The following is a 25,228-nucleotide window of genomic DNA, read 5'->3' as shown; positions in this document are numbered from 1 at the left end:
TGCACCAGTACTGCTTCACTGCCACATCAAAAGAAAGAGGACAGTGAATGACCAGGTAATTCGACTGAAGAAGGAAGGAGGAGATCTCATGAGTGACAACGAGAAAGTCCGCGAGGTGCTGAAACTAACAAATAAGAAATCTGAGTGGAAACAGAGACAACACCGGAAAGGACACAGCAACAGCTACAGGTCACCAGACGACAACATGGAGGGAAGAGATTAATAAAATCTTTTGAGTTTGATACATTAAAGGTAATGGAACCTGACAAAGTATCACCAACGATACTGCGAGAAGGAACATATTACGCAAATAATCCGAACATAGAAGAATGGAACATATGACGACGTTATGATCAGATTTGGACGATTAACTGGTCACTCGGTCCAAGTCGGACTTTAACGTCGTCATAAGATTCATTCTCCTGTGTGCGGGTTATTTGTGTATTCTCCCAGTCACGGTAATGTACCTTTTCCTTCTTTACGGAACAGAAACACTGTCTGAACCATTAGTTACGATGGACACGGGACAGGTGCCAGAGATATGGAAGAGGACGAATGTAGCCTCCATATTTAAGAGAAACAGGATGCGTTGAATTCCAGATCAGCATCACTCTCATGCATACCATGCATGGTAAGGAAGAAAATCCTCAGGAGAGTGGCAGAACACTTGGAGAGAAGTAGTTTCATTAACAATAACTAGCACGGGTTCTTAGATGGTAAATCTTGTCTTACCAACCTGTTGGAGTTCTGTGATAACGTAACAGATGTGAGACAGGGTAGAGAGAGAGGAAGGGGGGATAGATGGACTGTATTTTTATACAGAGCGGCATTTAATGCTGCTCCTTATTAAGTGACCAGGGCAAAAACTTGAAGTGTGGACAGGAGTAACAGGACGTGTTCTCAAGTGAATCAAAAAGTACCTTGGTCAGATAAGAGGTTACCTGAAGTCAGTTCGAGCAAATGAGCTTTACGACTGCTCTTGAAGGCTGTGCTTCACGGCTCCGCTTCACGGCTGTGCTTCGCGATTATGCTTCATGGGGGCTCGGCTGAAAGTTAATTTTTCGAGGTTTTGGCCCAGGCTGAGAGCTGTTTCAGATGCAGAACATTCCACCCACTGGTCACTCACCACAGTCCTCTCTAAGGCTAAGGTTTTAAAATATTCTTGGTCTGGCGTTTTTTGAGGGGAGGATGAGAGAGAGGGATGGGATGAAAGGAGAACCTCACTTGGTTCTCCCCAAACACTGGTCGACAGTGTAGGTGGTTGTAGCAAAGTCAGAGTACGAGAATGCTTCTTCTTCCTCTCTCTTACTATTTGCATCGTTCGGACGATTTCTTCCTCCTCTATTTTCCCCTTTACAACCTTCCGCTCTTTTTCTGCCATTTTTGTTGTTGTCAGCGGGATCCAGTGTGTCGCGCCGACCTGGATCTCACTGAGCGAGGGGAATGTGGCGACGGTCTTGAAAGTGTATCATCTGTAGAGCGTTGTTCACCTTGATTTTGAAAGACGACTCAAAGAAAGACGACTCGTTGTGCAGTGGTTTTAGGATTTCTTTTTTTGCTTTCTCTTTTTTTTCAAGAGCTGCCACTCTCTGAGCAAGAGACAGATCCTGTACAAACAATGGTTCTTCAGCGTCTCTTCGGATTTTTGTTAGATTTCTCTCATCTTCATAAACATGCAAGTTTTCAGGTACATCTTGGTACTTCTACTTACACTTAGGTCACGCTGCACATGCATGTACAAGTATTGGTTTTCTCCTATTTTCTTACTAGTTCTTGTTATTATATATCCCCTCTTATCTCCATGGTGAAGTGGAAAAGAATTCTTCCTTCGTAATACATAATACAGTCAGATGATTCAACCTGCCACAGACTGGAGTCCTTGGAACATCAGCATAATAATCAACTGTGACTCAAGGCAAGTTCTTACAGAGGTGTCTGAGCGTTCCATGTTGTTAAGACATCTTCAGAGGCAATTAACATCCTACATACGATAAACATTATTTATAGGAGGAAGCCGGCGATGATCAATTAATAAGGTGCTTACCGGTGACACGAGAGGCTGCAGCTGTGTGTGTGTGCACAGCGTAATTAACGACATAAAAGGTTTTCCAATATCTTACTAATCCATTAATTAAGATTATTACCAAAATTAAAGAGGTAACGTAAATATTTTTCTCTCTTTGTCCCTGAGTGTACCCGAGATGTTCTACGTAACCAGTTTCTTAACTGTGTAGCAATTGTCAACATTTTGAAAATAAATTTCAGATGTTTTTGATTCCTCTACCTCTATTTCTTTCTTCTCTCTCTCTCTCTCTCTCTCTCTCTCTCTCTCTCTCTCTCTCTCTCTCTCTCTCTCTCTCTCTTTCTCTCTCTCTCTCTTTTTTACACAGGGTTTGACAAGGTTAGGTTAAGTATCCTTAGCTTTATTGACAAGTTATTTACAGGTTAAGGATTCCTAACTTTATTGACAAGCTAAGAGCTGTTACCTACATCAGCTTATTTGAAGGCATTTTTATTGTTATGAGACATACAAGTATTTTTATTGTTATGAAACATACAAGTAAGGAACAGGATGAAGTTGGAGCCATCTGTGGGCAAGCATTTTCATCTGATCAGCTGACTTTATCTCGTTGACATCATAATGCTGTACGAATGTGTTCCACACTCGAGTCATCCTGGGAGTAAATGATCTCAAATGAAGTGATGTTCTGGAGAAGGGTACAGCCAGAGTGACTCTCTCTCTCTCTCTCTCTCTCTCTCTCTCTCTCTCTCTCTCTCTCTCTCTCTCTCTCTCTCTCTCTCTCTCTCTCTCTCTCTCTCTCTCTCTCTCTCTTTCTTTCTGTTGCATGGATTATGCAACGAAATATCATGCTTGACTAACTTACTCGAATTTTCCAATTACATATACAACAACTGGGATGAAAACGTCCCAGGAGATGTAGTATATCTAGATTCCCAGAAGATCTCAGTTAAGCTATCCCAGCTTCAAGTCTGGATAACTGACTGGTTCAGAGCGAGGAGTGGTACATATATGATCATGAGTTAAGGCTAACATCTACGATAGCAAAATTGGCAAATGACACCAAATTTAGAAAAGGAGCAGCATCCAAAGTAGAATGTTGGAGTATTCAGAATGATCATGACAGGTCGACGCTGTGGTCGGAGACGTGGAAGGTGAGTTTCAACGCTGACTGGTACAGTGTGATGTATTTTGGGTGTAACAGTATCTCACATGAAGGCAAAATCTTTGGTAACAAACTACCCGAGACAAGAGAAGAAAAAGACCTTGGAGTAATCATTAGCAACGATCACAGTGGTACCAAGTAATATTTACCTGTGAGCATCATGAAAATGAAAATATTAATTTCTTTGTAAAGCTTACAATGTCTGGTTTACATATTATAAAATATTAATTACAAAGAAGGCCTCTTGCATGCCTAGACAGTAAGGTACAGTGGGTTTAATAACTATAAACTGCCAACACCGAACACCACACACTATATTGACTCTCCGTAAAGCACTTATTAAACGCCTTCCTGAATATGCCGTCCAGGTTTGGTCTCCATATTACGTAAAAAGCGAAGCTATGGTGTAGAGGATACGGCGGAGAAGAGTTACCAGACTCGTAACATCACTCACAAACAAACCTTATAAAGAATAACTTAAAGCACTCTACCCTCTTTTTCCCCGTAGGGAGCCGACACTACGAGGATTTTCCATTTAAAGTTTAAAATATTGAAAGCTTTCTGCACACTGCAACATGAAGAACTATTTGAAGTGCTGAATGAGTCCATGACTCAAAACAAAAGAATGAAACTGCGAGGCAGAAGATGCAAAACGAATGTATTTATTTTTTTTTTACAGAATAATAGGAGAATGGAATAAACTACCGATTATTTGTAAGTGTTAGTACGATACAGTCATTCAGGAACCAGCTGGACAAGCATTTTACAAGTACATGATTCAACTATATACAGTGTCCTGTAGTGGGAGGAGTTGGCAGAACCTGCAAGAATTGAGTGCTCAGAAGGAATCAATCAATCAATATTGCTGGGTCAGCCCAGCAAGCAATAAGTCATAGTGACCAGGCAGGGAAGGCATCACTAAACCCACACTAGGCCCACACTAAACCCATGATGATCGTCATGTACATTCAACAGCTGGAGTACTCCGAAACCAACAGATTTCTGAAGTCTGTTCAGGCACTGCATCAAAACGATCAGCTGACAACGAGGCAGCCGAGCCAATAACAGTAATAATGGTAGACTTGATGGGTTGTGATAGTCACATAAAAACTGATGGTAATCAGAGGTAGAACCCTAGAACACAGCTCTGAGTCACAGTGGAGTAACACGAGTATTTTAAAACAGAAATAGTGCTCCTGTAAATTCCATGCATTTTTTTTCAAATATGATATATTTATTCCCGTATTCTTGCCGGCAGTGTCAGGCGGGAGGGGAGAGAGCATTTTGTTTTACCGTCCCTCACTCTCACCCGGATACTATGCGGTAGTTCGTAATTTAGACAGAAGTAGATACTTCTCAAGACAGAAGGAGAGATAAACTCGTTGTGGACTTCCAAGTCCCCTACGATATCTCTCTCCCATGTACACCCACGCACACATAAAACACACACACACACACACACACACACACACACACACACACACACATACACACACACACACACACACACACTCTCTCTCTCTCTCTCTCTCTCTCTCTCTCTCTCTCTCTCTCTCTCTCTCTCTCTCTCTCTCACGTGTGGAGGCACCATTACGAGGGACAAAAGCACCCCAGATAAGACACCAGTAAAGTGATGGAGCTGGGGTTGGAGGATTTGTGTGGGAGGTGAGGATGTGGGAGTAATGGTGGTGGAGGTGGTGTGGAGTGGACGCAGAAGTGTGGGGGATGATGATGGAGGAGGAGGAGAAGGTGTGTGGGAGTAACTGCAGTGGTTTAGTGTCAGTGGTAGTGAGGGTGTCACTGAAGGTGTGGAACCAGCACTGTTTGACCTGAAAGATGTGGAACCAACACTGATGGACCTGCAGGTGTTGGAACCAGCACTGCTGAACCAGCAGGTTTTGGAATCAGCGCTGTTGAACCTTCAGGTGTTGGAACCAGCACTTCTGAACCTGCAGGTGTTGGACCCATCACTGCTTAACCTGCAGGTGTTGGAACCAGCACTGCTGAACTTGCAGGTGTTGGAACAAGCACTGCTGGACCTGCAAGTGATGGAACCAGCACTGCTGGACCTGCAGGTGTTGGAAGCAGCACTGCTGAACCTGCAGGTGTTGGAACAAGCACTGCTGGACCTGAAGGTGTTGGAACCAGCACTGCTGGACCTGCAGGTGTTGGAACCAGCACTGCTGAACATGCACGTGTTGGAACCAGCACTGTTGGACCGGAGGTGTTGGAAACAGCACTGCTGAACCAGCAGGTGTTGAAACCATCACTGCTGAATCTGCAGATGTTGGAACCAGCACTGCTGAACCTGGATGTGCTGGAAACAGCACTGCTGAACCTACAGGTGTTGGAACAAGCACTGATGGACCTGCAAGTGATAGAACCAGCACTGCTGGATCTGCAGATGTTGGAACCAGCACTGCTGGACTTGCAGATGTTAGAAACAGCACTGCTGAACCTGCAGGTGTTGGAACCAGCAGTGATGGACGTGCAGGTGTTGGAACCAGCACTGGTGAACCTGCAGGTGTTGGAACAAGCACTGCTGGACCTGCAAGTGATGGAACCAGCACTGCTGGACCTGCAGGTGTTGGAACCAGCACTGCTGAACCTGCACGTGTTGGAACCAGCACTGTTGGACCGGAGGTGTTGGAACCATTACTGCTGAATCTGCAGGTGTTGGAACCAGTACTGCTGAACCTGGATGTGCTGGAACCAGCACTTCTGAACCTGCAGGTGTTGGAACCAGTATTGTTGAACCTGCAGGTGTTGGACCAAGCACTGCTGAACCTGCAGGTGTTGGAACCTGCACTGCTGAACCTGGAGGTGTTGGAACAAACACTGCTGGACCTGCAGGGGTTGGAACCTGCACTGCTGAACCTGCAGGTGTTGGTACCAGCAGTGATGGACATAGAGGTGTTGTAACCAGCACTGGAGAACCTGCAGGTATTGGAACCAGCAGTGATGGACCTGCAGGTGTTGGAACCAGCACTGCTGTACCTGTAGGTGTTGGAACCAGCACTGTTGGAGTTGCACATGTTGCACTGTCTTGCCAGTGTTGCAAGGGTGTCAAAGGTTGCAGAACTTGCATAAATTGTAGAAGTTGGAGAGGTTACAAGGGTCTTTCTGGAGGTTACGAGGCGAGGCATGTTCTCAAGTTTCAGGGGTTGATAACATGGAGGGGTTGATAACATGGAGGGGTTGTTAACATGTAGGGGTTGATAACATGCAGGGGTTGATAACATGGAGGGGTTGATAACATGCAGGGGTTGTTAACATGTAGGGGTTGATAACATGGAGGGGTTGTTAACATGTAGGGGTTGATAACATGGAGGGGTTGTTAACATGTAGGGGTTGATAACATGGAGGGGTTGTTAACATGTAGGGGTTGATAACATGGAGGGGTTGTTAACATGTAGGGGTTGATAACATGTAGGGGTTGTTAACATATAGGGGTTGATAACATGGAGGGGTTGTTAACAAGTAGGGGTTGATAACATGTAGGGGTTGTTAACATATAGGGGTTGATAACATGGAGGGGTTGATAACATGTAGGGGTTTTTAACATGTAGGGGTTGATAACATGGAGGGGTTGATAACATGTAGGGGTTGTTAACATGTAGGGGTTGATAACATGGAGGGGTTGATAACATGGAGGGGCTGATAACATGTAGGGGTTGATAACATGTAGGGGTTGTTAACATGTAGGGGTTGATAACATGGAGGGGTTGATAACATGTAGGGGTTGTTAACATGTAGGGGTTGATAACATGGAGGGGTTGATAACATGTAGGGGTTGATAACATGGAGGGGTTGATAACATGGAGGGGTTGATAACATGTAGGGGTTGATAACATGGAGGGGTTGTTAACATGTAGGGGTTGATAACATGGAGGGGTTGATAACATGGAGGGGTTGATAACATGGAGGGGTTGATAACATGGAGGGGTTGATAGCATGCAGGAGTTGATAACATGGAGGGGTTGATAACATGGAGGGGTTGATAACATGCAGGGGTTGATAACATGGAGGGGCTGATAACATGGAGGGGTTGATAACATGGAGGGGTTGATAACATGCAGGGGTTGATAACATGGAGGGGTTGATAACATGGAGGGGTTGATAACATGCAGGGGTTGATAACATGGAGAGGTTGATAACATGGAGGGATTGATAACATGGAGGGGTTGATAACATGGAGGGGTTGATAACATGGAGGGGTTGATAACATGCAGGGGTTGATAACATGGAGAGGTTGATAACATGGAGGGGTTGATAACATGGAGGGGTTGATAACATGGAGGGGTTGATAACATGCAGGGGTTGATAACATGGAGGGGTTGATAACATGGAGGGGTTGATAACATGGAGGGGTTGATAACATGCAGAGGTTGATAACATGGAGGGGTTGATAACATGAAGGGGTTGATAACATGCAGGGGTTGATAACATGGAGGGGTTGATAACATGGAGGGGTTGATAACATGGAGGGGTTGATAACATGGAGGGGTTGATAACATGCAGGGGTTGATAACATGGAGGGGTTGATAACATGGAGGGGTTGATAACATGGAGGGGTTGATAACGTGGAGGGGTTGATAACATGGAGGGGTTGATAACATGGACGGTTTGATAACATGGAGGGGTTGATAACATGGAGGGGTTGATAACATGGACGGTTTGATAACATGGAGGGGTTGATAACATGCAGGGGTTGATAACATGCAGGGGTTGATAACATGCAGGGGTTGATAACATGCAGGGGTTGATAACATGCAGGGGTTGATAACATGCAGGGGTTGATAACATGCAGGGGTTGATAACATGCAGGGGTTGATAACATGCAGGGGTTGATAACATGCAGGGGTTGATAACATGCAGGGGTTGATAACATGCAGGGGTTGATAACATGCAGGGGTTGATAACATGCAGGGGTTGATAACATGCAGGGGTTGATAACATGCAGGGGTTGATAACATGCAGGGGTTGATAACATGCAGGGGTTGATAACATGCAGGGGTTGATAACATGCAGGGGTTGATAACATGGAGGGGTTGATAACATGCAGGGGTTGATAACATGTAGGGGTTGATAACATGTAGGGGTTGATAACATGTAGGGGTTGATAACATGGAGGGGTTGATAACATGTAGGGGTTGATAACATGTAGGGGTTGATAACATGTAGGGGTTGATAACATGGACGGTTTGATAACATGGAGGGGTTGATAACATGCAGGGGTTGATAACATGCAGGGGTTGATAACATGCAGGGGTTGATAACATGCAGGGGTTGATAACATGCAGGGGTTGATAACATGCAGGGGTTCCATAAGTTATTTGTTTCAAGAGAATGTGAGGTTTGTGTAGCGTCAGAAAACTTTGTTGGGGGTTGCACTGGATATAACGGTTGCAAAGGTTGCATGGGTTGCAGGGAGAGGGAGGGAAGGAGCAACAGCTGGATATAAGGGTTGCAAAGGTTGCATGGGTTGCAGGGAGAGGGAGGGAAGGAGCAACAGCTGGATATAAGGGTTGCAAAGGTTGCATGGGTTGCAGGGAGAGGGAGGGAAGGAGCAACAGCTGGATATAAGGGTTGCAAAGCTTGCATGGGTTGCAGGGAGAGGGAGGGAAGGAGCAACAGCTGGATATAACGGTTGCAAAGGTTGCTTGGGTTGCAGGGAGAGGGAGGGAAGGAGCAACAGCTGGATATAACGGTTGCAAAGGTTGCATGGGTTGCAGGGAGAGGGAGGGAAGGAGCAACAGCTGGATATAACGGTTGCAAAGGTTGCATGGGTTGCAGGGAGAGGGAGGGAAGGAGCAACAGCTGGATATAAGGGTTGCAAAGGTTGCATGGGTTGCAGGGAGAGGGAGGGAAGGAGCAACAGCTGGATATAACGGTTGCAAAGCTTGCATGGGTTGCAGGGAGAGGGAGGGAAGGAGCAACAGCTGGATATAACGGTTGCAAAGGTTGCTTGGGTTGCAGGGAGAGGGAGGGAAGGAGCAACAGCTGGATATAACGGTTGCAAAGGTTGCATGGGTTGCAGGGAGAGGGAGGGAAGGAGCAACAGCTGGATATAACGGTTGCAAAGGTTGCATGGGTTGAGGGAGAGGGAGGGAAGGAGCAACAGCTGGATACAAGGGTTGCAAAGGTTGCATGGGTTGCAGGGAGAGGGAGGGAAGGAGCAACAGCTGGATATAAGGGTTGCAAAGGTTGCATGGGTTGCAGGGAGAGGGAGGGAAGGAGCAACAGCTGGATATAAGGGTTGCAAAGGTTGCATGGGTTGCAGGGAGAGGGAGGGAAGGAGCAACAGCTGGATATAAGGGTTGCAAAGGTTGCATGGGTTGCAGGGAGAGGGAGGGAAGGAGCAACAGCTGGATATAAGGGTTGCAAAGGTTGCATGGGTTGCAGGGAGAGGGAGGGAAGGAGCAACAGCTGGATATAAGGGTTGCAAAGGTTGCATGGGTTGCAGGGAGAGGGAGGGAAGGAGCAACAGCTGGATATAACGGTTGCAAAGGTTGCATGGGTTGCAGGGAGAGGGAGGGAAGGAGCAACAGCTGGATATAAGGGTTGCAAAGGTTGCATGGGTTGCAGGTAGAGGGAGGGAAGGAGCAACAGCTGGATACAAGGGTTGCAAAGGTTGCATGGGTTGCAGGGAGAGGGAGGGAAGGAGCAACAGCTGGATATAACGGTTCCAAAGGTTGCATGGGTTGCAGGGAGAGGGAGGGAAGGAGCAACAGCTGGATATAACGGTTGCAAAGGTTGCATGGGTTGCAGGGAGAGGGAGGGAAGGAGCAACAGCTGGATATAACGGTTGCAAATGTTGCATGGGTTGCAGGGAGAGGGAGGGAAGGAGCAACAGCTGGATATAACGGTTGCAAAGGTTGCATGGGTTGCAGGGAGAGAGAGGGAAGGAGCAACAGCTGGATATAAGGGTTGCAAAGGTTGCATGGGTTGCAGGCAGAGGGAGGGAAGGAGCAACAGCTGGATATAACGGTTGCAAAGGTTGCATGGGTTGCAGGGAGAGGGAGGGAAGGAGCAACAGCTGGATATAAGGGTTGCAAAGGTTGCATGGGTTGCATGGAGAGGGAGGGAAGGAGCAACAGCTGGATATAAGGGTTGCAAAGGTTGCATGGGTTGCAGGGAGAGGGAGGGAAGGAGCAACAGCTGGATATAAGGGTTGCAAAGGTTGCATGGGTTGCAGGGAGAGGGAGGGAAGGAGCAACAGCTGGATATAAGGGTTGCAAAGGTTGCATGGGTTGCAGGGAGAGGGAGGGAAGGAGCAACAGCTGGATATAAGGGTTGCAAAGGTTGCATGGGTTGCAGGGAGAGGGAGGGAAGGAGCAACAGTTGGATATAAGGGTTGCAAAGGTTGCATGGGTTGCAGGGAGAGGGAGGGAAGGAGCAACAGCTGGATATAAGGGTTGCAAAGGTTGCATGGGTTGCAGGGAGAGGGAGGGAAGGAGCAACAGCTGGATATAATGGTTGCAAAGGTTGCATGGGTTGCAGGGAGAGGGAGGGAAGGAGCAACAGCTGGATATAACGGTTGCAAAGCTTGCATGGGTTGCAGGGAGAGGGAGGGAAGGAGCAACAGCTGGATATAACGGTTGCAAAGGTTGCATGGGTTGAGGGAGAGGGAGGGAAGGAGCAACAGCTGGATATAACGGTTGCAAAGGTTGCATGGGTTGCAGGTAGAGGGAGGGAAGGAGCAACAGCTGGATATAACGGTTGCAAAGGTTGCATGGGTTGCAGGTAGAGGGAGGGAAGGAGCAACAGCTGGATATAACGGTTGCAAAGGTTGCATGGGTTGCAGGTAGAGGGAGGGAAGGAGCAACAGCTGGATATAACGGTTGCAAAGGTTGCATGGGTTGCAGGTAGAGGGAGGGAAGGAGCAACAGCTGGATATAAGGGTTGCAAAGGTTGCATGGGTTGCAGGGAGAGGGAGGGAAGGAGCAACAGCTGGATATAACGGTTGCAAAGGTTGCTTGGGTTGCAGGGAGAGGGAGGGAAGGAGCAACAGCTGGATATAACGGTTGCAAAGGTTGCATGGGTTGCAGGGAGAGGGAGGGAAGGAGCAACAGCTGGATATAAGGGTTGCAAAGGTTGCATGGGTTGCAGGGAGAGGGAGGGAAGGAGCAACAGCTGGATATAACGGTTGCAAAGGTTGCTTGGGTTGCAGGGAGAGGGAGGGAAGGAGCAACAGCTGGATATAAGGGTTGCAAAGGTTGCATGGGTTGCAGGTAGAGGGAGGGAAGGAGCAACAGCTGGATACAAGGGTTGCAAAGGTTGCATGGGTTGCAGGGAGAGGGAGGGAAGGAGCAACAGCTGGATATAACGGTTCCAAAGGTTGCATGGGTTGCAGGGAGAGGGAGGGAAGGAGCAACAGCTGGATATAACGGTTGCAAAGGTTGCATGGGTTGCAGGGAGAGGGAGGGAAGGAGCAACAGCTGGATATAACGGTTGCAAATGTTGCATGGGTTGCAGGGAGAGGGAGGGAAGGAGCAACAGCTGGATATAACGGTTGCAAAGGTTGCATGGGTTGCAGGGAGAGAGAGGGAAGGAGCAACAGCTGGATATAAGGGTTGCAAAGGTTGCATGGGTTGCAGGCAGAGGGAGGGAAGGAGCAACAGCTGGATATAACGGTTGCAAAGGTTGCATGGGTTGCAGGGAGAGGGAGGGAAGGAGCAACAGCTGGATATAAGGGTTGCAAAGGTTGCATGGGTTGCATGGAGAGGGAGGGAAGCAGCAACAGCTGGATATAAGGGTTGCAAAGGTTGCATGGGTTGCAGGGAGAGGGAGGGAAGGAGCAACAGCTGGATATAAGGGTTGCAAAGGTTGCATGGGTTGCAGGGAGAGGGAGGGAAGGAGCAACAGCTGGATATAAGGGTTGCAAAGGTTGCATGGGTTGCAGGGAGAGGGAGGGAAGGAGCAACAGCTGGATATAAGGGTTGCAAAGGTTGCATGGGTTGCAGGGAGAGGGAGGGAAGGAGCAACAGCTGGATATAAGGGTTGCAAAGGTTGCATGGGTTGCAGGGAGAGGGAGGGAAGGAGCAACAGCTGGATATAAGGGTTGCAAAGGTTGCATGGGTTGCAGGGAGAGGGAGGGAAGGAGCAACAGCTGGATATAATGGTTGCAAAGGTTGCATGGGTTGCAGGGAGAGGGAGGGAAGGAGCAACAGCTGGATATAACGGTTGCAAAGCTTGCATGGGTTGCAGGGAGAGGGAGGGAAGGAGCAACAGCTGGATATAACGGTTGCAAAGGTTGCATGGGTTGAGGGAGAGGGAGGGAAGGAGCAACAGCTGGATATAACGGTTGCAAAGGTTGCATGGGTTGCAGGTAGAGGGAGGGAAGGAGCAACAGCTGGATATAACGGTTGCAAAGGTTGCATGGGTTGCAGGTAGAGGGAGGGAAGGAGCAACAGCTGGATATAACGGTTGCAAAGGTTGCATGGGTTGCAGGTAGAGGGAGGGAAGGAGCAACAGCTGGATATAACGGTTGCAAAGGTTGCATGGGTTGCAGGTAGAGGGAGGGAAGGAGCAACAGCTGGATATAACGGTTGCAAAGGTTGCATGGGTTGCAGGTAGAGGGAGGGAAGGAGCAACAGCTGGATATAACGGTTGCAAAGGTTGCATGGGTTGCAGGTAGAGGGAGGGAAGGAGCAACAGCTGGATATAACGGTTGCAAAGGTTGCATGGGTTGCAGGTAGAGGGAGGGAAGGAGCAACAGCTGGATATAACGGTTGCAAAGGTTGCATGGGTTGCAGGTAGAGGGAGGGAAGGAGCAACAGCTGGATATAACGGTTGCAAAGGTTGCATGGGTTGCAGGTAGAGGGAGGGAAGGAGCAACAGCTGGATATAACTAGATATAATTACCTAACTAGATATAATTACCTACTCAAGTTATTAATATCTTGGTGGAGACTATGTCTGGCTTGTGAAGCATTGATCAGGGGGAGTTGGTGGTGGTGATGGTGGTGGTGATGGTGGTGGTGATGGTGGTGGTGATGGTGGTGGTGATGGTGGTGGTGATGGTGGTGGTGATGGTGGTGGTGATGGTGGTTGTGATGGTGGTGGTGATGGTGGTGGTGATGGTGGTGATGGTGGTGGTGATGGTGGTTGTGATGGTGGTGGTGATGGTGGTGGTGATGGTGGTGGTGATGGTGGTGGTGATGGTGGTGGTGATGGTGGTTGTGATGGTGGTGGTGATGGTGGTGGTGATGGTGGTTGTGATGGTGGTGGTGATGGTGGTGGTGATGGTGGTGGTGATGGTGGTTGTGATGGTGGTGGTGATGGTGGTGATGGTGGTGATGGTGGTGGTGGTGATGGTGGTGATGGTGGTGGTGATGGTGGTGGTGGTGATGGTGGTGGTGATGGTGGTGGTGATGGTGGTGGTGATGGTGGTGGTGATGGTGGTGGTGATGGTGGTGGTGATGGTGGTGGTGATGGTGGTTGTGATGGTGGTGGTGATGGTGGTGATGGTGGTGGTGGTGATGGTGGTGATGGTGGTGGTGATGGTGGTGGTGATGGTGGTGGTGATGGTGGTGGTGATGGTGGTGGTGATGGTGGTGGTGATGGTGGTTGTGATGGTGGTGGTGATGGTGGTGATGGTGGTGGTGGTGATGGTGGTGGTGATGGTGGTGGTGATGGTGGTGGTGATGGTGGTGGTGATGGTGGTGATGGTGGTGGTGGTGATGGTGGTGATGGTGGTGGTGATGGTGGTGTTGATGGTGGTGGTGATGGTGGTGGTGATGGTGGTGGTGGTGATGGTGGTGGTGATGGTGGTGGTGATGGTGGTGGTGATGGTGGTGGTGATGGTGGTGGTGATGGTGGTTGTGATGGTGGTGGTGATGGTGGTGATGGTGGTGGTGGTGATGGTGGTGATGGTGGTGGTGATGGTGGTGGTGATGGTGGTGGTGATGGTGGTGGTGATGGTGGTGGTGATGGTGGTGGTGATGGTGGTTGTGATGGTGGTGGTGATGGTGGTGATGGTGGTGGTGGTGATGGTGGTGATGGTGGTGGTGATGGTGGTGGTGATGGTGGTGGTGATGGTGGTGGTGATGGTGGTGGTGATGGTGGTGGTGATGGTGGTGGTGATGGTGATGGTGGTGGTGATGGTGATGGTTGTGGTGATGGTGGTGGTGATGGTGGTGGTGATGGTGGTGGTGATGGTGGTGGTGATGGTGGTGGTGATGGTGATTGTGATGGTTGTGGTGATGGTGGTGGTGATGGTGGTGGTGATGGTGGTGGTGATGGTGGTGGTGATGGTGGTGGTGATGGTGGTCGTGATGGTGGTGATGGTGGTGGTGATGGTGGTGGTGATGGTGGTGGTGATGGTGGTGATGGTGATGGTGGTGGTGATGGTGGTGGTGATGGTGGTGGTGATGGTGGTGGTGATGGTGGTGGTGATGGTGATGGTGGTGGTGATGGTGGTGGTGATGGTGGTGGTGATGGTGATGGTGGTGGTGATGGTGGTGGTGGTGGTGATGGTGATGGTTGTGGTGATGGTGGTGGTGATGGTGGTGGTGATGGTGGTGGTTGTGGTGGTGGTGATGGTGATGGTGGTGATGGTAGTGGTGGTGGTGGTGATGGTGGTGGTGATGGTGGTGGTGATGGTGGTGGTGATGGTGGTGGTGATGGTGGTGGTGATGGTGGTGGTGATGGTGGTGGTGATGGTGGTGGTGATGGTGGTGATGGTGGTGGTGATGGTGGTGGTGATGGTGGTGGTGATGATGGTGGTAATGATGGTGATGGTGATGCTGGTGGTGGTGATGATGGTGGTGATGGTGATGGTGGTGGTGATGGTGGTGGTGATGGTGGTGATGGTGATGGTGGTGGTGATGGTGGTGGTGATGGTGGTGGTGATGGTGGTGGTGATGGTGGTGATGGTGGTGGTGATGGTGGTGGTGATGGTGGTGGTGATGGTGGTGGTGATGGTGGTGGTGATGATGGTGGTCATGATGGTGAAGGTGATGGTGGTGGTGGTGATGATGGTGGTGATGGTGATGGTGGTAGTGATGGTGGTGATGGTGATGGTGGTGGTGGTGATGATGGTGGTGATGGTGATGGTGATGCTGATGGTGGTGATGATGGTGGTGATGGTGATGATGGTGGTAATGATGGTGATGGTGATGCTGATGGTGGTGATGATGGTGGTGATGGTGATGATGGTGGTAATGATGGTGATGGTGATGCTGATGGTGGTGATGATGGTGGTGATGGTGATGATGGTGGTAATGATGGTGATGGTGATGCTGATGGTGGTGATGATGGTGGTGATGGTGATGGTGGTGGTGATGGTGGTGATGGTGATGGTGGTGGTGATGGTGGTGGTGATGGTGGTGGTGATGTTGGTGATGGTGGTGATGATGGTGGTGATGGTGATGTTGATGTTGGTGTTGGTGGTGGTCGTGATGGTGGTGATGGTGATGGTGATGCTTGTGGTAGTGATGGTGGTGGTGATGGTGATGATGGCGATGGTGATGCTGGTGGTAATGGTGGGGGTCGTGGTGATAGTGATGGGGGCGATGGTGGTGATGGTGGTCGTGATGATGGTGATGGTGATGCTGATGGTGGTGGTGATGGTGATGATAGTGATGGTGATGCTGGTGGTGGTGGTGATGGGGGTGAGGGTGGTGGTGATGGTGATTGTGGTGGTGACGGTGGTGGTGATGGTGGTGGTGATGGTTATAGTGATGGTGGTTATGATGTTCTGGTGTTGTGTGTTATCCCTCCCTTCCTCCCCTTTCCCCCACTCTCTCTCCCCATTCCTGCACTCCCCTTCCCGTCACTGCTCTTCCCTTCACTTCCTAAACCTCCATTCCCCTCTCTCTCTCCATGTCCCCTCCTCCACTTCTCCCCTCCACACCCTTCTCTCAACTCCCCTTCTGTTCCACTTACTGGGAACACTAGTACCGGTAATGATTCACTTACTGGGGACACTAGTACTGGTAATGATCCACTTACTGGGAACACTAGTACTGGAAATGATCCACTTACTGGGAACACTACTACTGGAAATGATCCACTTATTTGGGAACACTAGTACTGGTAATGATCCACTTACTGGGAACACTAGTACTGGTAATGATCCACTTACTGGGAACACTAGTACTGGTAATGATCCACTTACTGGGAACACTAGTACTGGAAATGATCCACTTACTGGGAACACTAGTACTGGAAATAATCCACTTACTAGGGACACTAGTACTGGTAATGATCCACTTACTGGGAACACTACTACTGGAAATGATCCACTTATTTGGGAACACTAGTACTGGTAATGATCCACTTACTGGGAACACTAGTACTGGTAATGATCCACTTACTGGGAACACTAGTACTGGTAATGATCCACTTACTGGGAACACTAGTACTGGAAATGATCCACTTACTGGGAACACTAGTACTGGAAATAATCCACTTACTAGGGACACTAGTACTGGTAATGATCCACTTACTGGGAACACTAGTACTGGTAATGATACACTTATTGGGAACACTAGTACTGGAAATTATCCACTTACTGGGGACACTAGTACTTGTAAGGATCCACTTACTTGGGACACTAGTACTGGCAATAATCCATTTACTGGGGACACTAGTACTGGTAATGATCCACTTACTTGGGACACTAGTACTGGTAATGATCCACTTACTGGGGACACTAGTACTGGTAATGATCCACTTACTGGGGACACTAGTACTGGTAATGATCCACTTACTGGGAACACTAGTACTGGTAATGATCCACTTACTGGGGACACTAGTACTGGTAATGATCCACTTACTGGGGAAACTAGTATTGGTAATGATTCAATTACTGGGAACACTAGTACTGGTAATGATCTACTTACTGGGAACACTAGTACTGGTAATAATCCACTTGCTGGGAACACTAGTACTGGTAATGATCCACTTACTGGGAGCACTAGTACTGGCAATGATCCACTTACTGGGACACTAGTACTGGTAATGATCCATATACTGGGAACACCAGTACTGGTAATGATCCACTTACTGAAGATACTAGTACTGGTAATAATGCGCTTACTGGAGACACTAGTACTGGTAATGATCCACTTACTGGGGACACTAGTACTGGCAATGATCCATATACTGTGGACACCAGTACTGGTAATGATCCACTTACTGGGAACACTAGTACTGGTAATGATCCACTTACTGGGGACACTAGTACTGGCAATGATCCATATACTGTGGACACCAGTACTGGTAATGATCCACTTTCTGGGGACACTAGTACTGGTAATGATCCACTTACTGGGAACACTAGTACTGATAATGATCCACTTACTGGGAGCACTAGTACTGGTAATGATCCACTTACTGGGAACACTAGTTCTGGTAATGATCCACTTACTGGGAACACTAGTACTGATAATGATCTACTTACTGGGAACACTAGTACTGGAAATGATCCACTTACTGGGAACACTAGTACTGGAAATGATCCACTTACTAGGGACACTAGTACTGGTAATGATCCACTTACTGGGAACACTAGTACTGGTAATGATCCACTTATTGGAGACACTAGTAATGGTAATGATCCACTTACTAGGGACACTAGTACTGCTAATGATCCATATACTGGTGACACTAGTACTGGTAATGATCCACTTACTGGGAACACTAGTACTGGTAATGATCCACTTACTGGGAACACTAGTATTGGTAATGATCCACTTACTCTGGACATTAGTACTGCTAATGATCCATATACTGGTGACACTAGTACTGGTAATGATCCACTTACTGGGAACACTAGTACTGGTAATGATCCACTTACTGGGAACACTAGTATTGGTAATGATCCACTTACTGGGGACACTAGTACTGGTAATGATCCACTTACTGGGGACAATAGTACTGGTAATGATCCACTTTCTGAGAACACTAGTACTGGTAATGATCCAATTTCTGGGAACACTAGTACTGGTAATGATCCACTTTCTGCGAACACTAGTACTGGTAATGATCCACTTACTGGGAACACTAGTACTGGTAATGATCCACTTTCTGGGAACACTAGTACTGGTAATGATCCACTTTCTGGGAACACTAGTACTGGTAATGATCCACTTTCTGGAAACACTAGTACTGGTAATGATCCACTTTCTGGGAGCACTAGTTATTACAACCCAGGAGTCCCAAAGGCCTGTTATCCTGGGTGTAAAGGGAGCAAAATAAATACAGCAGAAAAACTTTTGACTTGTATTATCCTTCACCAATTTAGAACAGAAGTATGTACACTATATACACTATGTAGAGCAGTAGGTATTAGTGCACTCCAGGGTAAGCAAGGCAGAATAGAAGCCACCAGATAGCAGCTCTAGAATGGGAATGACAAGGACAGACAAGTGTGTGGTACCCACAACACCTCTGCTGTTGCCAAATCCATCTTCTCATTGGCTGGAGCCTAGGTACTGATTCAACGACGGGGCCCCATCATCAACCCTTAGTACCTGGTTCGCTGGTTGGGGGAGATAGCCTGTCAATGAGGGTGTGTACATGCGCAGAATAAAGGTTACGTACTCTTTGCATGCCACACTAGTACTGGTAATGACCCACTTACTGGGAACACTAGTACTGGTAATGATCCACTTTCTGGGAACACTAGTACTGGTAATGATCCACTTTCTGGAAACACTAGTACTGGTAATGATCCACTTTCTGGAAACACTAGTACTGGTAATGACCCACTTACTGGGAACACTAGTACTGGTAATGACCCACTTACTGGGAACACTAGTACTGGTAATGATCCACTTTCTGGAAACACTAGTACTGGTAATGATCCACTTTCTGGAAACACTAGTACTGCTAATGATCCACTTTCTGGAAACACTAGTACTGGTAATGACCCACTTACTGGGAACACTAGTACTGGTAATGATCCACTTAATGGGAACACTAGTACTGCTAATGATCAACTTACTTGGAACACTAGTTCTGCTAATGATCCACTTATTGGGAACACTAGTACTGGTAGCGATCCACTTACTGGGAACACTGGTACTGGTAATGACCCACTTACTGGTAACACTAGTACTGGTAATGATCCACTTACTGGGAACACTAGTACTGGTAATGATCCACTTACTGGGAATACTAGTACTGGTAATGATCCACTTACTGGTAACACTAGTACTGCTAATGATCCACTTACTGGGAACACTAGTACTGGTAATGATACACTTACTGGGAACACTAGTACTGGTAATGATCCACTTACTGGGAACACTAGTACTGGTAATGATCCACTTACTGGGAACACTAGTATTGGTAATGATCCACTTACTGGGAACACTAGTACTGGTAATGATCCACTTACTGGGAACACTAGTACTGGTAATGATCCACTTACTGGGAACACTAGTATTGGTAATGATCCACTTACTGGGAACACTAGTACTGGTAATGATCCACTTACTGGGAACACTAGTATTGGTAATGATCCACTTACTGGGAACACTAGTACTGCTAATGATCCACTTACTGGGAACACTAGTATTGGTAATGATCCACTTACTGGGAACACTAGTATTGGTAATGATCCACTTACTGGGAACACTAGCACTGCTAATGATCCACTTACTGGGAACACTAGTACTGGTAATGATCCACTTACTGGGAACACTAGTATTGGTAATGATCCACTTGCTGGAAACACAAGTATCGGTAATAATCCACTTACTGAGGACACTAGTACTGTTGATGATCCACTGACTCGGAACACTAGAACTGGTAATGATCCACTTACTGGAAACACAAGTACTGGTAGTGATCCACTTACTGAGACACTAATACTTATAATGATCCATTTACTGGGATTACTAGCACCCAGAACATGCTTTCCGTACATGTTCTAGTTCCTGGCCTGTGGCATGCAAAGAGTACGTAACCTTTATTCGGCGCATGTACACACCCTCATTGACAGGCTATCTTCCGCAACCAGCGAACCAGGGGACTGAGGGTTGATTATGGGGCTCCGTCGTTCAACCAGTACCCAGGTTCCAGCCAATGAGAATATGGTTTTGGCAATCGCAGAGGTTATGTGGGTACCACTCACCTGTCTGCCCTTGTCATTCCCATTCTAGAGCTGGTTGAAGCACGGTCTGCTCTCTAGTGGCTTCTATTCTGCCTTGCTTACCGTGGAGTGCACTAATACCTATTGCTGTAAATAGTGTATATAGTGTACATACTTCTGTTCTAATTGGTGAAGGATAATATAAGTCAAAAGGTTTTCTGCTGTTTATTTTGCTCCCTTTACACTCAGGATAACAGGCCATTTGGACTCCTGGGTTGTAATATGGCCCATCTTCCATCTCTCGGTGGTGAATGAGGGCCTTCTCTATTCTTTCCCATTGTCTGGAGACTCAAACTAACAACGATTGATCTGCTCCCAGATAAAAGTAACTAATCAGAAAGAAGCTTAGTAAATTTACTATACTTTTAGGTCAGTAAGATGTTCCTTACAGATGGGTCTGCAAACAACCCCAGTCAGACCACTGGTCAATGTTTCTTAACATCAGAGGTTTTGCTCTGTTGAGACCACAGAGATGGACTTGCATGATGTACATATGACATTTCAAGTGGAGGATGGTTGACGAACACGTCAAGTGGATGATGGTTGACCAACTCGTCAAGTGGATGATGGTTGACTAATTCGTCAAGTGGATGATGGTTGACCAACACGTCAAGTGGATGATGATTGACCAACACGTCAAGTGGATGATGGTTGACCAACACGTCGATTGGATGATGGGTGACCAACACGTCATCCACTTCTTTCTCTTCCTCTACGTCTCCCATACTCCCACCCTTCTTACAATCCCCGTCCTTCCTCCCTGACCTCCCTAAATACACCGTTAAGGCCTCTCGCCCTCTACTGCCCCTCCCTCCATCCCGACGTTCCCTCCCTCCCTACCATCCCTCCCCCACCCATCCTCTCTCCCCCACCCCTCCACACGTCATCCACAGTAAATATTGACACTGGTTGGGCCAGCTGTGTCCACACTAAGAGTCACGTGTGACAACAATCTCGTTTAACAAGATAAAGACAACGAACTTGGTTCCTCCTCACGCAGTCTTATTTACCAAGTCTGTTTCAACATATATTGTTGTAGCCTCGCAACCACCACCACCACCTATCACCACCACCACCACCACCACCTATCACCACCACCACCACCTATCACCACCACTACTACCACCACTACCACAACCACCACCACCACCTATCACCACCGCTAGCAACACCACCACTACTACCATCACTACCACCACTACCACAACTACCACCACCACCTATCACCACCACTGCTAGCAACACCACCGCTACTACCATCATTACCACCACTACCACAACTACCACCAGCACCTATTACCACCACCACTAGCAACACCACCACTACTACCATCACTACCACCACTACCACAACTACCATCACTGCCTATCACCACCACCGCTAGCAACACCACCACTACTACCATCACTACAACCACTACCACAACTACAACCACCAATCACCACCACTGCTAGCAACACCACCACTACTACCATCACTACCGCGACTACCACAACTACCACCACCACCTATCACCACCACCACTAGCAACACCACCACTACTACCATCACTACCACCACTACCACAACTACCACCACCAACACTACTACCACTACCACCAACACTACCGCTACCACCACCACCACTATCACCATTACTACCATCACTACCACAACCATCACTACTACCACTAACACCAACACCACCACCACTACCACTACAACTACCACAACTACCACCACTACCACCAACTACGACTACCACCACTACCACCACCACTACCATCCCCACTACCACTGCCACTACCATCACCACCTCTACCACCACCACTACCATCACCACTACCACCACTACTACCACCACCACTGCCACAATCACCACCACTACCACCACCACTACTACCACTACCACCGCCACTACCAGTACCGCTACCACTACCACCACCACTACCACAATCACCACCACTACCACCACAACTACCACCACTACTACCACTACCACCGCCACAACCACTACCGCTACCACTACCACCACCACTACTACCACTACCACCACCACCACTATCACCATTACTACCACCACTACCACCACCACAACTACTACCACTAACACCAACACTACCACCACCACCACCACCACTACAACTAAAACTACCACAACTACCACCACTATCACCACTACCACCAACTACCACTACCACCACTATCACCACCACTACCATCCCCACTACCACTACCACCTCTGCCACCACCACTACCAGAACCACCCCCACTACCACCACCACTACCACCACTACTACCACTACCACCGCCGCTACCACTACCGCTACCACTATCACCACCACTACCACCGCCACTACCACCACCACCACCATTACCGCCACCACTACTACCTCTACTACCACCATTACCACTACCACTACCAAAACCACCACCACTACCAACACCACCACCACCAATATCACCACCACCACCACTACCACCACCACTATCCACCACCACAACCACCAGCACAACCACCACTACCACCACTACCACCACTACCACCACTACTACTACTACTACCATCGCCACCACCACTACCGCCACCACCACCATTACCACCACCACTACTACCTCTACTACCACCATTACCACTACCACTACCAAAACCACCACCACTACCAACACCACCACCACCAATACCACCACCACCACCACCACTACCACCACCACTACCACCACCACAACCACCACCACTACCACTACCAGCACTACCACTTCTACCATCGCCACTACCACTACCGCTACCACTACCACCACCACTACCACCACCACTACCACCACCACCACCATTACCACCACCACTACTACCTCTACTACCACCATTACCACTACCACTACCAAAACCACGACCACCACCACCACTACCAACACCACCACCATCACTACCAACACCACCACCATCACTACCACCACCACCACTACCACCACCACAATCACCACCACTACCACTACCACCACCACCACCACCCATTACCACTACCACCACCACGACCAACCATCACCACCTACCAATACCACCACCACCACCACCACCACCACCACCACAACCTACATCTACCACCACCACCACTACCACCACCACCACCACCACAACCACCATCATCACTACCACCACACCACTACCACCACCACCACTACTAGCACCAATGCCACTGCAACCACCACGACTACCACCACTAACACCACCACCACCACTACCACTACCCATTACCACAACCTACTACAACTACCCCCACCACCACCCACCACCACAACAATCACCACCACCACCCACCACAACCACCACCACCACCCACCAGCACCTCCACCAACTACTACCACCACAACTCACCAAAACCTCCACCACCTAACTACCACCACCACCACCACCTACTACCACCACCAACCTCCCACCACAACTACCACCACCACCCACCACCACCACCTACTACCACCATCACCACCACCACCACCACCACCTACTACCACCATCACCACCCACCACCACCACCACCACCATCACCACCACCACCACCACTACCAACCACAACTTACTACCACCACCACTACCCACCAATACCACTACCACCATCAGTACCCACCACCACCTACTACCACCATCACCACCCACCACCACCACCTACTACCACCATCACCACCCACCACCACCACCTACTACCACCATCACCACCCACCACCACCACTACCACCATCAGTACCCACCACCACCTACTACCACCACCACTACCCACCACCACCACCTACTACCAACATCACCACCCACCACCACCACTACCACCATCAGTACCCACCACCACCTACTACCACTACCAGTACACACCACCACCACTACCACCATCAGTACCAACCACCACCTACTACCACCATCACCACCCACCACCACCACCTACTACCACCATCACCACCCACCACCACCACTACCACCATCAGTACCCACCACCACCTACTGCCACCACCACTACCCACCACTACAACCTACTACCACCATCACCACCCACCACCACCACTACCACCATCAGTACCCACCACCACCTACTACCACCACCACTACCCACCACCACCACCTACTACCACCATCACCACCCACCACAACCACTACCACCATCAGTACCCACCAAAACCTACTACCACCACCACTACCCACCACCACCACTACCACCATCAGTACCAACCACCACCACAATCCACCAACTTTAATACTCTTCATTTAGGGCGAAAAGGAAGGTGAGAACTTTATTGTTGTGGGCAGTGTGCCCAGTATTGTCTTGTGTGGTGGGTAGTGTGCCCAGTATTGTCTTGTGTTGTGGGCAGTGTGCCCAGTATTGTCTTGTGTGCTGGGTAGTGTGCCTAGTATTGTCTTGCGTGGTGGGCAGTGTGCCCAGTATTGTCTTGTGTGGTGGGTAGTGTGCCCAGTATTGTCTTGTGTGGTGGGCAGTGTGCCCAGTATTGTCTTGTGTGGTGGGTAGTGTGCCCAGTATTGTCTTGTGTGGTGGGCAGTGTGCCCAGTATTGTCTTGTGTGCTGGGTAGTGTGCCTAGTATTGTCTTGCGTGGTGGGCAGTGTGCCTAGTATTGTCTTGTGTGGTGGGCAGTGTGCCCAGTATTGTCTTGTGTGATGGGCAGTGTGCCAAGTATTGTCTTGTGTGGTGGGCAGTGTGCCCAGTATTGTCTTGTGTGGCGGGCAGTGTGCCCAGTATTGTCTTGTGTGGTGAGCAGTGTGCCCAGTATTGTCCTGTGCGGTGGGCAGTGTGCCCAGTATTGTCTTGTGTGGTGGGCAGTGTGCCCAGTATTGTCTTGTGTGGTGGGCAGTGTGCCCAGTATTGTCTTGTGTGGCGGGCAGTGTGCCCAGTATTATCTTGTGTGGTGGGCAGTGTTCCCAGTATTGTCCAGTGTAGTACTGTCTTGTATGGTGG

General features: G+C 48.7%; 1 protein-coding gene across 1 annotated transcript in view; it reads right to left on the bottom strand.

The window, feature by feature from the left end:
* LOC128691548 (dipeptidase 1) overlaps positions 1-25,228 on the bottom strand; it is a 79,820-nt gene that overhangs the window by 17,048 nt on the left and 37,544 nt on the right. The gene's annotated exons all lie outside the window — the stretch shown is intronic.

Source organism: Cherax quadricarinatus, chromosome 26, assembly GCF_038502225.1.
Source record: "Cherax quadricarinatus isolate ZL_2023a chromosome 26, ASM3850222v1, whole genome shotgun sequence".
In the NCBI taxonomy this organism is placed as follows: domain Eukaryota; kingdom Metazoa; phylum Arthropoda; class Malacostraca; order Decapoda; family Parastacidae; genus Cherax; species Cherax quadricarinatus.
This window is presented reverse-complemented; position numbering and strand designations above follow the sequence as displayed.